Here is a 14,343-nt window from a genome sequence, read left to right on the forward strand (position 1 = left end):
CTCTTTTGATTTTTCTCTTGCCGTATAATCTGCACATGCCAGCTCCTCTTGCCCTTCTGCCATGAGTGGAAGCAGCCTGAGTCCCTCACAAGAAGCAGATGCTGGCACCATGCTTCTTGTGCAACCTGCAGAACTATGAGCTAAATAAACCTCTTTTCTCTTTGAATTACCAAGCCTGAGACATTCCTTTATAGAAACACAAATAAATAAATACAGGAGGTACAAACATAAAGGGGTAGCATGAAGGAGTTATTTTGTAGTGATAGAAAATTCTGTATTTTGATTGTGATAATGATTATATGAATCTGTATATGGGACAAAATCGCATAGAGTCACATACATACATACCTGCATGAATACATGTAAAAGTACTGAAAACTAAATAAGATCTATAGTCCAGTTAAGAGCAATGTACCAATGTCAATTTCCTTGTTCGATGTTGTACTATCATTATAATAAGATGTCATACTTGGGAGCAGCTGGGTGAATGGTGCAGGGGTTCCTAGGTACTCTTTTGCACACCACTCTGAGTCTATAATTACTTTGAAAGTTTTTTTAAGCTAAGGAAAAGTTTCTCTTATTCAATTATCACATCAACATTAACTTTCAACTGTTGACCTACGTTACCACAGGGGTGAGCAGCTTGGGAGAAGAGGGCTCCTCAGTCCTGGTGTCAACATGTTGTTTCTTGGCACCCCCACTGTTAACCTTGAGCAGACCTCCAGACCTACTCCAGTTGTGTAAAACCAAGTATCCTGTTCAAGATCTTTTCCTAGTCGTCATCCTTCCCTAGTTAGATTGCCACTTGAAAGACGTTGGAAGCCACCATGAGATTGAGGAACTGTATACTACTGGTAGTTCAGGGACCCAGACTGAACAAGACAGAGAGGTCAGCTGGAGAATTATAAGGTCTTCTTAATCTTATCAAATGTTTTTCAAGGATGGCAGATTAAATTCTGTCACTAACTTGGTTTTATTTGTTTGTCAAATATTTATTCAGTGACTTCCCAGAAAGTCCTGAAACTTGTGTAAATGATTCCTGGTTGCCCAGTGCCGACAGGATAAATTCCAAATCATTGAGTCGCTCACATAAAGTCTTTCACAATATTTGCCCAGTCTGCCTCTCTAGACCCATTTTTTTTCTTACTCCTTTCACCGTCATTCTTCTTCAGGTTACCCCTACTCCAGAGGATATGATGCATTCTGTATCCATCCATGTACATTTACTTGCAGTTTCACAAATATTGCACCACCCATTGTTCCTGCTAATCACTGAGTTTGGAATCTTTCCTCTGCCATTCCTGGAATATCCCTTGTCCCAACACACACACACACACACACACACACACACACACACACACACATTTAAGCACAGAAAACACATACAAATCTTTTAAGACCCGGTTCAAAAGTCTTGCTTTGACATATTCCCTAACAAACCTTTGTGAGTTAGAACAGCCACTTCTCTTCAGCTCCTCCCATTAGGAGGTGGAGAGAGTTTTCCCCATTCTTGATTCTGGAATGGCCCGTGTAATTGTTCTCACCAGTTGAATGCAGTAGCAGTGGCACTGTGTGACTGCCCCGTTTCTCTCAAGAGGCCTTGCAGTTTTTGTTCTCACTCTCTTGGAAAGCTGCTGCCCCTATATTAAAAACCTGGGTCAATATGCTGGAAAAGCCACATGGAGGACAGCCAAGACACTCAGCTGCAAATTCCATGTTACTGCCAAGTATGTGAAGGAAACTTTCTTGGAACCTCTGGCTGCAGCCAAAACACCATGAGTAATCCCAAGAGATGCCAACAGAAGAACTGTGTGGCTGAGCCCAGATCCCAGAACAAAATCATGAATAATACCTTTTGTTTGAAGGTTCTTTGTTTTGGAATGATTTGTTACACAGCACTCAACAACTGATATAGCCTCACCCCAACTCCAACCTCAAATAACTGGTCATTCTGAATTCTGAAAGACCACAGCACTCTGTGTCTACTTCTATTATAAGATTCATATTTGACCATAATTATTTATTTCGGTATGTCTCTCCAGTACCAGACTTTGAGTTCCCTGGAACTAAAAACATTGCTTGGACCTCACACTGTACCTGCATACCTAGTAAGCACTAAAATAATAATTGGTAAAGCAATGAAAAACTAAGGACTGGCCTTCCTCAGGTTGATCCTGTCTGAGTGTGTTCGTCAAACCCCAGGCAGAAGGAACTTTCACTTTGTATACTGGAAAGAATAGTGAACCTCATGCCTCAGTGGTGTGGCTCACCTGAGGTTAAGTTTAGCAGCAGTAATAAACTGGAACTTTTTAGAATGCTAAGATTCAAAGGCCTCAGATGAACAGTATTTTACTAGCTCTGCCAATCTAAAAGCCTAGGGAACTCTTTGCTTGCAAACAACAGCATGTAATTCCAAGCAAAATCCTGTAAGACTTGGCTTCTAGTCAAAATTATAAAAATAAAAACATTTGTTTTTTACAATTCCTCTCTAGAGTTTTGTTCAGCATTATCCAGATGAAGTTGAATTATTCACTGTAACCTATAGTTATTTGCATATAACTGGTGATATGGCTGAAAAAAGCAGGATCTTATCAATTATCTTCAAATCATGATTTTTCCAGTTTAGAACCGTATTTTGCATATATTTTAGCTGGACTAGTCCAACTATTGAATCATTAAGTAATCCATTTCTAAGCATGGATATTAAATTACTTTTTTACATTTAGTTAAGGTTGCATTATTGCATTTAGTACTATTTTCATCATATGTGTTACTGTTAACATCATGTTATCTTTAAAATAATCACTAGCATGAAGTTGGAAGGCAAAGAAAGATTGAGTAAGGGACTTGGAAGAAGAAATTTTCAATTCTTGTTTTGCTTTGTCAGTGACTTGCTCTTAGTCCCTTTTCATCTTAAATATTTGTCCCTAGTTTCTTTACTGGCAATGCCTTTTAATGAGAAAAGAAATGTTTTAATTAACCACAACAATATTTGTTTATGTTAATTTAAAACTTACAGCATTTGCAAAATTTTAACTATAATCAAAATCAACAGCTAGCCTAATTTTTAAAAAGAATTCAGAATGCCTTATTTGTGATCCATTTTACTTTCTACTGTTGAACAGCAGATCCTTCTGGTTCAAGAAAGGCTACAAATCCTTATTATGTTGCTGTATTTTTGGCAAAATACAAACCGAACTCCATATTAGTGAGCCTGTATTTATTTGCAAGAAAATTGAATCCATATGATTTTTGAGTCATTGTCACTTACAGTAATACAAGCAAATCATGCTGCATAAGTGCTACTTGATTTCCAAGACTCCTTTTGAGCCATCTTTTGAGGTGGTCTTTTTTATTTAGGACAAGAAGGTTTATTTTTACTGGTTGAAAAAAAGGCTCAAGTTTGAGTAAAAATACGGGCATTCATCACAACAGAGGATGAAAAACAGGCTTCTTCAGACAAGTAACAGCATAAGTGTTGAGGAGTGTTCTAGACAGATAGAGTGACTCAGCTGTGAGGTGTACACTTTCTGGGCAAAGATTAACCCTCCTGCCAGCATAGGCCAACAGTAATAAGCAAGTCAACTTTTCTTTTCCACATTGTCCAATGTAGATAACTGGTGACTGAATTAAAAATACAAATTGAATTATTGTAAAGTGAATGTTTGTTGATTTTGTAACGTTTATGTAGGTGGGAGAGCCAGGGTTGGAATCAGTCTTGTGTTCTCTGTTGAACTGGGTGCTGAATGGAATCCACCTAAACTGGCTAGTCCTCAAACTTCATACCAGAGCAATGAATCACCTTTAAAGCTAACTCAGGGAGCATATTGGCTCCAAAGACCATTAACCCTGGGAACTCCCCAACTGAAAGGTGGGACTGTTGAGATTTAGAACTGCTGGCTTGGAGTTGTGAGTCATGTTTGGATGCCAACAACCTGGCATAAATCACGGAAGCACTTGAATTTCACATTCATTGCTTACAACAGTGTGGAAATTGCTCAACATTTATGGCAGACATGCATTCCACAGATATAAAAATAAAACTTTATTAGAAATCTTGATCTTAAATTTAGACATTGAGAATTAAATTCCAGGAGAGTCAATCTTCCTCAAACCATAAATAAGAAATAGAGTGGTTCCACTGTTTAACTTAACATTTCTTTTTCATAATCTATATGGCCAAAAATCTTAATCAAAAGACATGACATTTCAAGACCAAAAACATAGATTTAAGACCCTACACTGCTGATCTCTAGTTAACTGATGTTGGAAAAACACAAAACTCTCTACTTTAGCTTAGTTTTTTCAGCCTAATGTGCATCATAGGGTTAACATCAAGATCCAATGAGGTACTATGTCTAGAAACCTTTTAGAGTCATTAATTTAGAGTCATTCATTTATTCTTTGGATTATATGTGCAAAATTGAGAAAAAGGCACAAGCACAAAACTTCATGTGACTAAAACCCAGGAATCTCTGAATATTTTTAACCTCTGTAGGAAAATGTTGTAAGATCTATAACACTGCATTTCAATCTGTTTCCAGGCATTAAGAACAACTATTTATTTGCCTCATAACCCAAATTCATGCTCCCCAATAAAAACTGAGTATCTAACATTAGGGTATAAAATTCCAGCTGAAAGAGTATTGACGACCATATACAATGAAGAGTCATACTTCCAAGAAGAAAGCCAGTGTCCCACTTCAGCATCAAATCTAAGACACTGCATTTTGCTTTCTCTGTACCAATATCATAATTTGTTTGTTAATCTCTTGGTTGTATTTCAAAAACAAAACTATATTTAGAGAGGAAACAAATTTTGCCAGCTGCTGTTGGATGCAAAAGATCTTTTTCGTTCTTGGATGCTTTATATTTGGACAGAGAAAGGTACATATTTAAACCATATGTGAATTCAATGTAATGCATTAGCTTTGATTGTGCCAGAGTTCCTAGAGGGCTCCAGAAATCAAAGGATGTGGCTGGTCACCCTAATTTTGGAGACATGAATGCCTTTGTTCATAGTAGGAATCCAGAACAGAACGTAGCAACTTCTGATCCTCATGATTTCATATACTCCATCCATAATCATCTGTCCTAATTCCAGATGCTAGTTTCATTTACCGTACGGTAGCAAAATCAGTCAGTTTTCATTTTCTCAGGAAGAGAGGAGACTACTGGCAGGAGGAAGAGGAAGGCAGAGCAGAATGATAAAACCATGTGTGTGAAACATGGCTGCTTAGCCCAGTACTAGCAATAGCAATAATTTTGCTATCGCTCTTCTTTGTCTATTAAGTGAGAGTTTGGCTTGGTTGATTTCTAAGATCTTTTCTATGTCTGACAGTGAGTAATCTTATCAAATTCTTGAATTAGGCCACCACATAAAGATGAATTAATGCAAAAATGCTAGTATAAATGAAGGTATGGCACAAAAAAAATATAAAGGAGGGAAAGAGAGCTATACCATTTTAATGCAATCATGATTTTGACTTCAGTATACTCTGGAATCTACCAATCAAATTACAATATCTTCTCCCTAAGGCAGGCAATTCAGTAGTGGACATAAGAGAACTAGTGTATCTGTCAGGATCCTCCATAGATAAAGAACAAAGAGAATATGTAAATTCACCTTTGTTTGTTTGATTGATTGTTTGAGTAGTTGCCTCATCCCACAGTTGTGAGGACTGTCAAGTCTGAAACACATACGTAAGGCTCACAGTGTGGAAACTCAGGTAGGATTTGATGCCACAGATTTGATGCTCGGGCCTTGAGACAGAAGTCCTCCTTCAGGATAGCCCTTGGGCTATTCTTCAACAGATCAATGGTTCAACTTACTGTGCTGTTCAGCTTTCAATGGATTAGATGACATTCATCCACATTATCAAGGGTAATACACTTTACTTAAAGACAACTGCCAAAAGAAGACATTCATACAGCCAACAGACACATGAAAAAATGCTCATCATCACTTGCCATCAGAGAAATGCAAATCAAAACCACAATGAGATACCATCTCACACCAGTTAGAATGGCGATCATTAAGAAATCAGGAAACAACAGGTGCTGGAGAGGATGTGGAGAAATAGGAACACTTTTACACTGTTGGTGGGACTGTAAACTGGTTCAACCATTGTGGAAAACAGTGTGGCGATTCCTCAAGGATCTAGAACTAGATGTACCATATGACCCAGCCATCCCACTACTGGTATATACCCAAAGGATTATAAATCATGCTGCTATAAAGACACATGCACACGTATGTTTATTGCAGCACTATTCACAATAGCAAAGACTTGGAATCAACCCAAATGTCCATCTGTGACAGACTGGATTAAGAAAATGTGGCACACATACACCATGGAATACTATGCAGCCATAAAAAAGGATGAGTTTGCGTCCTTTGTAGGGACATGGATGCAGCTGGAAACCATCATTCTTAGCAAACTATCACAAGAACAGAAAACCAAACACCGCATGTTCTCACTCATAGGTGGGAACTGAACAATGAGATCACTTGGACTCGGGAAGGGGAACATCACACACTGGGGCCTATCATGGGGAGGGGGGAGGTGGGAGGGATTGCATTGGGAGTTATACCTGATATAAATGATGAATTGATGGGTGCTGATGAGTTGATGGGTGCAGCACACCAACATGGCACAAGTATACATATGTAACAAACCTGCACGTTATGCACATGTACCCTAGAACTTAAAAGTATAATAATAATAATAATAAAAGACAACTGCATCAGCAAAATACCTTCACAGTAACACCTAGACTAGTGTTTGATTAAATAACCTGCTTTTCAGTTGAGTTAACTCAGAAAACTAACCATAACAACTAGTCTAGTGATGAGTTAAAAACGATTCCCTTTTCAATAAAACATTAGGGATTCCGCAAAATAGAGTTAATGCTCTGAAATCTGTCGGAGTTTGTAGCAGATTTTACATTTCTGCCAGTCAGTGTCATTTTCTTCAAGCATCTAGTTTTCACATTATTTAGTTAAAGATGCCCAAACCACTTGGTTGATTGAGCAGATGACTTTGTTTCCAATGGCATTATATAGGAATATTTTAATAGGAACTTGTTCACAAGTCCACATTTATGCACATTTTTGAATATTTAAAAAATTACAGAATTTTTTAAATCAAGGGGCATAAACATGTAGAATCTTAGAACTGCATGGGCCTTCAAGATTATGTCGCTCTACTTTTCACTCAGTGCCACAATATCTTCTCCCTTAATGCTGAAGTTTTTAGTAGAATATTCCTGATGATGGGTAGATTACTATTTCAAAAATCAGCGGATTCTAAGTTTTAAATAGCTCATTATTGGAAAGATCTTTCACAAGATGGCCTGTGTCTATCAACCTGATAGTTCCATCCATTGACCATCTCTCTGCTCTGTGAAGACATGTATGATAATCTATCATCTCTATAAATCCAATCCTAGTTTCACATATGATCTCTAAAATATATGTAAACAGCTTCCTGCTTCCTTCACCATGCCTCAGGTGGCACTATAAATTGCTTTCACTCTCTCCCTAATCCCCACTATGCTCTAAAAATAAAAAAAAATAAAATGGAGTATTAATTCATCAGATGTTTATTGAGCTGAATCTATATGTCAGATGCCAGATGAATTTTTGGCATTGTGCCATTTATCTAAAAAACTCACACAAAGGCATTTTTAGTCAATGTAATAAAGCCTTAAAATGAATTTAAGGCCAAGATATGGGTATCTATGCTTTTAGAATAACTAAATCTTGGTTATTCCTTTGCAAGAAAAAAGGCAAAAGCCATGTTAATAAATGGATAATATGTTTTTATGCAAACTAGATACTCATCATTGGAAGGAAATTAATAGCAATGTTGGTGAACTATGTTTGAGTTTAGGAACTTAGGAGAAAAGCAGAGAACTTCTGAAGATAACCATTTTCTTTTCCTCTTTCTCATCAATCCAAACAGAATCAGAATCCATCCTGCTTTCTCTTAATTGGAATTTGAGAGGCACGAGAAGGGAGCTAAACACACAGACTTTAATATCTGGTGGAAAGAGATAAGGTGTCTCAATGAAGGTTAGGTAAGGATGGGGTGTCAGGGACATCTGAATAAAAAAAGAGTTTAAAGGAGAAGCACAATGATTAAAGAGAAGAGTGCTTACAATCTTCTGGAACACCTTCCCTTCCCCGTAATTTCTTAAATATCTCAGTAATATTTTATAATTACTAAAGATATTTCTACAAATGGGAACATTTCCTTATACGTGTTTGTTCAACCTAATTCAATATGGTGGTTAAAACCTGTATATGAATGTTTAGGGCAGCTGTGTCCATAATGGCCAAATACTAGAGCAACCCAGATGTCCTTCAAAAGATGAATGGTTCAGCTAACTGTGCTGCATCCACAGCACAAAACACTCACTACTCAGTGATTAAAAAAAAAAAAAAAAACCAAACTACCAATGCATGCAAAACTTTGTATCCAAGGAATTAGGCTGCGTGAAAGAAAAAACAAAAGCCAGCCCTGAAGGCCTACATATTATTTGGTTTGTTTATACAATATTCTTTAGGTGACATAGTTTGAGAAATGGATAATGGATTGATAATTTTTTTTTTTTTTTTTTTTTTTTTTTGAGACGGAGTCTCGCTCTGTCACCCAGGCTGGAGCGCAGTGGCTGGATCTCAGCTCACTGCAAGCTCTGCCTCCTGGGTTCACGCCATTCTCCCGCCTCAGCCTCCTGAGTAGCTGGGACTACAGGCGCCCGCCACCTCGCCCGGCTAGTTTTTTGTATTTTTAGTAGAGACAGGGTTTCACCGTGTTAGCCAGGATGGTCTCGATCTCCTGACCTCGTGATCCGCCCGTCTCGGCCTCCCAAAGTACTGGGATTACAGGCTTGAGCCACCGCGCCCGGCCTGGATTGATAATTTTTAAAGACTGAGGGAGGTGGTAGGAAACTGTGGCTGCAGAAGAGCAATACAGGATCTTTGTGATGACAGAACTCTTCTATCTCTTGGCCGTATCAATGTCAATATCCTGGTGTAATATTATAAGATGGTTTTGCGAGATGCTACCATTGAGGAAGACTAGGTAAAGGTTACATGGGATCTTTCTGTATTATGTCTTACTGCTGCATGTGAATCTATAATTATCTCAAAATAAAAAGTTTAATTTACATAATCATATGGTCATATTTAGGTCTGCGTCTGCATTATCTATTCTGCTTTGTTTCTATTAATCTATGTCTGTCTCTCCACCAATTCTACACTATCTTGATTACTGCAGTCTTAGTAAACCTTCATATTAGGTGGAGTGCTTCCTCCCACTTTATTCTTTACTTTCAAGGTTGTTTTCACATTTCTAGGCTATATATCTTTTCATACTAATTTTCAGATACATTTGTATATGTCCACAAAATGTCTTGCTGAGATTTAGATAGGAATTATATTATGCCTGTAGATCCATTTGGGGAGAATTGACAAGTATATTATTTTGAGTCTTTTCAATTCATAAACACAGTATTCCCATTTATTTAGCTCTTCTTTAAGTTTCATCATAGCATTTTATAATTTTCAGCATAAGGAGATTGTACATATTCTGTTAAATTTATACCTAAGTATTTCATTTTCTTTACAGTTATTTTGTAAAAGATTGTGTTTTGAATTATGTGTCTAATTTTGATTTTCAGTTATTTGTTGTCAGTACACAGAAATGTGACTAATTTTTGTGTGCTGATCTTGTATTCTGAAAACTTGAGGACTTTTTGGGAGGCAGGTACCTTGAAATTTTCTATGTAAATAATTATGTCATCTGAAAATAGGGACAATTTTCTTACTTTAGAAACTTCCAACCTTTTGGTTTGTTTGTTTCGTTTGCCTTATTGTAATGGCTGAAACCTCTAGTCCTATGTTAATTAAGATTAGTGGATAGATATCCTTACCTTGTTCCTAATCTTGAGGAAAAAATTTGGTGAGAAAGTCATCTACACTTAGGTTTGATGTTAGATAAAGGGTTTTTGAAGATGCTCGTTAGTAAGTTGAAGAAGTTCCCTTCTATTCCTATTTTTCTGAGTTTTTTTTCAACCATCTATGGATGCTGAATTTTGTCCAATGCTTTGCTCTATATTGATTTATATGATCTTGTGATTTTTCTTCTTTAACATGTTGATATGGCAGATTATACTGATCAATTTTGAATGTTAGATTGGCCTCACATAGTTGGAATAAAGCCTGCTTAGTCATGGTGTATAATTCATTTTATACATTGCTGTAGTTGATTTGCTAATATTTTGTAGAGGAATTTTGCTATGAGGAATAATTGTCTATAGTTTTCTTTGTTTTTTAAAATTTGCATTTTCTTTTCAGTTTTTGGTATCAGAGTAATTCTAGTCTCAAAAAATGAGATGAAAAATATTATCTAAAATTGGTGTCAATACTTAAAAGTTTGGTAGCACTCTCCTGTGAAACCACCTGGACTTGGACATTTCTTCCTCAGGACATCTTAATTACAAATTGAATTTCCTGAATGGTTATAGAAATATTCAGACCGTCAAATCATCTTAGCTGAGTTTGGGTGGCTGGTGGTTTTCAAGGAATTGGTCTCTTTTTTCTGTGTTGTTGAATTTATGAGCTTTCAAAGGGTTAAGACATATGAATAGTCTGCTATGGTATAGTCAGCTTCCAAGATGAGCCTCAATGATTGTTGCTTCTTGCTCTTCACACTCTTGTGTAGTCACCTTGCACATTATACTGGAGTTGGCCTGTGTGAAATACAGACTGTGTCAGAAATGGCAGTTATGTCTCTTCCAACACTGGGCTATAAAAGACGTTGCAGCTTCTGATGTAGTCTCTGTCTCTGACTATGGCTCTGAGGAAAGCCACCTGCCACACTGTGTGCAGCTCTTTGGAGAGACCACGTGGTGGAGACGTCAGCTCTGTGAGTGCACCGTCTTGGATACGGATTCTCCAGCTCAGTCAAGGTTTCAGGTGCCTGCAGCTCTGGCCAACACCTTGCTCACAATTTCATGAGGGACCATGAGTCAGGCCATTCAGCTAATGATTTTCCTTTTTCTCCACTTTTAGTTATTTGATCATTCTTTTATTCATTCATTTACCCATTCCTCCATTAAATAAATATTGAATAGACCTCTACCGTATGCCATACATTATATTGGGTCTGGGAGTAAAAAGAATGTTAAACAGAATATTAAATAGAATTTTCCTTTTGTCTCAACCCCAAATTAAGGGGCAATAGATACTTGTCCTTTTCTCCTAAAGATAATATCTTGGAATTACAACATATACCTTCTAGGGCTTAATACAAAATAGTAAGATTAGTCCTGTACCCCGCAAGCCAGGCAGCTTCTGGAGAAGCAACCAGTTTCTACAAAGCAAAGGCCAGACATCTAAAAGGAATTCATAAATGAGAGTTGTTAGAGTAGGAAGAGCATGAGAAAAATGCTCTGGCCTTCCTCCTCTCCTTCCCATTGGGAGGGTTTCCTCATCACCCCCAACCCTACTGGAGGGATTTTTCAAGAGGGTCTCCACAGAGATGGAGTTGAAGTATCTCAAGAAGATTGGCAACTTATTCACCAGCCTAATGAAGTGGAGCTGCAGAATCACTTATGCTTAAATCAGTATTGCTGCTGAGCTGAGAAATTTCACCCAGGTATGACAAGCATGCACTGGGGTTTAAAGGTTATAGGCTAGAATGAAAACCAATAACTGTTTCTTTTATGGTGCATTCCTAAGGCAGGAGACTGTCTGGAGTAGCTGCCATTGTAAAGAAGCAGAGAGTGCAGCAGTAGCCAGCACAGCTTCTATGCACCTGTCTCCAAACCTTCATCCCTTTCCCTTCCTTCTCCCTGGGAAGTCGTAAGCAGCAGAGAGAGGAAGTAAGGGAATCATGGAAAATTAAACACTCCCTCCCTACACACATACACACACACACACACGATCCCTGAACAATGAGTTAACTCTGAATTTGGATAGAGCAGAGAAATAGTATTGCATATGAGATTTGAGGTTTCAATGGATTTAGCAATCCCAGAATGTGACCACAAATCCATGAAATATGCTTGAGTTGTGATAAGAAGTGGGAGAGGAAGATACAAAAGAACATGCCTGAAAATAGTTATTAGAGAAGAATAATGTTTGTTCCTGTAAGAATTCAGGTCTTCAATGAACAAGTTAATCAATGATGAATTAAAAGTAGAGACACTGTCTGGCGTCTGGAATCTTTTCATGTTGGTCTTTCAGTCCCTGGAATTCACAATAAGGAGAAAATCACTTACAAGATATTTTCTTAGCTGTTGACTTGATCTAGGAATATACCAGAATACAGAGAGGGAACAATATCCAAAACGGTGTGAAAAGAAAATAATTTTGGTGAGGGGGAAAAAGGGCCAAGAAAAAAACAAAAAGGAAAGGGAAATTGAAAACCAGAAAACAAGCCCCTACTGAGGATCACAGGAACTGACCGCCTCTGTCTCTTCCTTAATCCACTTCTGCCAAATGAATAGAATTCTCGCTGTGTCTCAGCAGCTCATGTGCACCTTGAGTTTACATCCGTGTATCTGTAATGGTGGGCACAGTGTAGGGTGAGAAGAGGAAGAGTAGAAGGGATTATTTAAAAAGCAAGTTTTACAACCAGAAAGTATTGGAAGAGGCAAATCATGGCAACTCTGGATGGTTTTCCTAAAACTCCAGAGAGAATGGAGTCTAAATAAGCTAAAATTTTCTCTAGATAAGAAGTAATTTTCCTCTTGGAGTCCCAACGGTCCCTTGCATCATAAATGAAGCCAGGAAAAAAAAAAAAGTTATGTTGAATAGAACTTGGTAAACTTATCAGATGCCAAGTTACAATGATATGACATTCCACCTCTAGCAATAAGAAAGCTGTAACTTGGGACCTATGAACACGGAAGTGTTATAATAATTGTTCAATCACACCCTATTGGTCTAAGAAAAATAACTTGCCTTTATAAATTACTCACTAGCAGGAAGTATCTCAGCACTGAATGAATTTCGCTGTACTTTCACTAGTCTTCAAATAAAATCTCCTCATCATAAGACACTGAAATGGACAGGACTGTTCACGAAGTGGAATTTAGGCCGGGAACAGTGGCTCACACCTGTAATCCCAGCACTTTGGGAGGCCAAGACAGGAGAATCATTTGAGTCCAGGAATAAGAGACCAGCCCAGGCAACATGGTAACGCCCCATCTCTACAAAAAATGCAAACATTAGCCAGCGTAGTGGTGCAAACCTGTAGTCCCAGCTACTCGGGAGGCTGAGGTAGGAGGATAACTTGAGCCCAGGAGCTTAAGGCTGCAAAGAGCTATATAATTGCACTCCAGTCTCAGCGACAGAATTAGTCCCTGCCTAAAGAATGAAAAGGTGGAATTCAGAAAGTCAGCATATATTTCCTCTGCTTTTAAAACATCTCTGCAAAGATATCTTGCATAATTATGCCCACCTCCTACCTCTGTGGATCGAGAGCCACCTTATGTTTGCAAAAACTTAAATTTTCCAGAACATTTTAGAAGAGGTCTGATTAGTTCTTTCTGGAACGAGATGGACTTGGTATACCAAAGACACACAGAGAGTAAAGAAGCTTGGGTCTAAGTGAAGGCTGGTCCTTTTATGTTACGTGTAACATTTTTTGTTTGTTTGTTTTTTGTTTTTTTCTTTTTTTTGAGACAGAGTCTCGCTCTGTAGGCCAGGCTGGAGTGCAGTGGCACGAACTTGGCTCACTGCAACCTCTGCCTCCGGGGCTCAAGCAAATCTCCTGCCTCAGCCTCCCGAGTAGCTGGGATTACAGGCATGTGCCACCACGCCTGACTTATTTATGTATTTATGTATGTATTTATTTATTTATTTATTTTGCATTTTCAGTAGAGATGGGGTTTCACCATGTTGGCCAGGCTGGTCTCGAACTCCTGACCTCAGGCAATCCACCTATCTCGGCCTCCCAAAGTGCTGGGATTACAAGCGTGAGCCACCACACCCGGCCCTGATGTGTAACTTTTAACAAGTCATTTAACCCCTCTGACCTTCAATGCATTCATCTGTAAAGTGCAGACAATAATGTCTTCCCTTTATATTATAAATACTTAGGAAGATTAACCAGTTAATATGTGTATTAAAATTATCATCACTGGCCATGCTGCTTTGGTTTCCTGTTTCTGATTTCCTACTAACTGCACCAGATTAATCATAAAATTCCACTTTCTTCATACAATCAAAGAATGCTGACTTTGGGCAGGACAATATTATTCTGTATCCAAAACATGCCACAGCATAGCCTCAGTCTACCCTTTTCAACCTTCAACCTCATTTCCCAA

At 38.1% G+C, this 14,343-nt stretch overlaps 1 long non-coding RNA gene across 1 annotated transcript in view; it reads left to right on the plus strand.

The window, feature by feature from the left end:
• The first annotated feature begins 1,930 nt into the window (after nt 1–1,930).
• LOC117080733 overlaps nt 1,931–14,343 on the plus strand; it is a 29,793-nt gene continuing 17,380 nt past the window's right edge. The window contains exons 1-3 of the long non-coding RNA XR_004435933.1: nt 1,931–2,108; nt 4,806–4,887; nt 7,968–8,082. This is a non-coding gene — a long non-coding RNA (uncharacterized LOC117080733). The remainder of the gene's footprint in view (nt 2,109–4,805; nt 4,888–7,967; nt 8,083–14,343) is intronic.

This window comes from Trachypithecus francoisi, unplaced genomic scaffold, assembly GCF_009764315.1.
Source record: "Trachypithecus francoisi isolate TF-2019V2 unplaced genomic scaffold, Tfra_2.0 Lachesis_group8, whole genome shotgun sequence".
Taxonomy (NCBI): Eukaryota; Metazoa; Chordata; class Mammalia; order Primates; family Cercopithecidae; genus Trachypithecus; species Trachypithecus francoisi.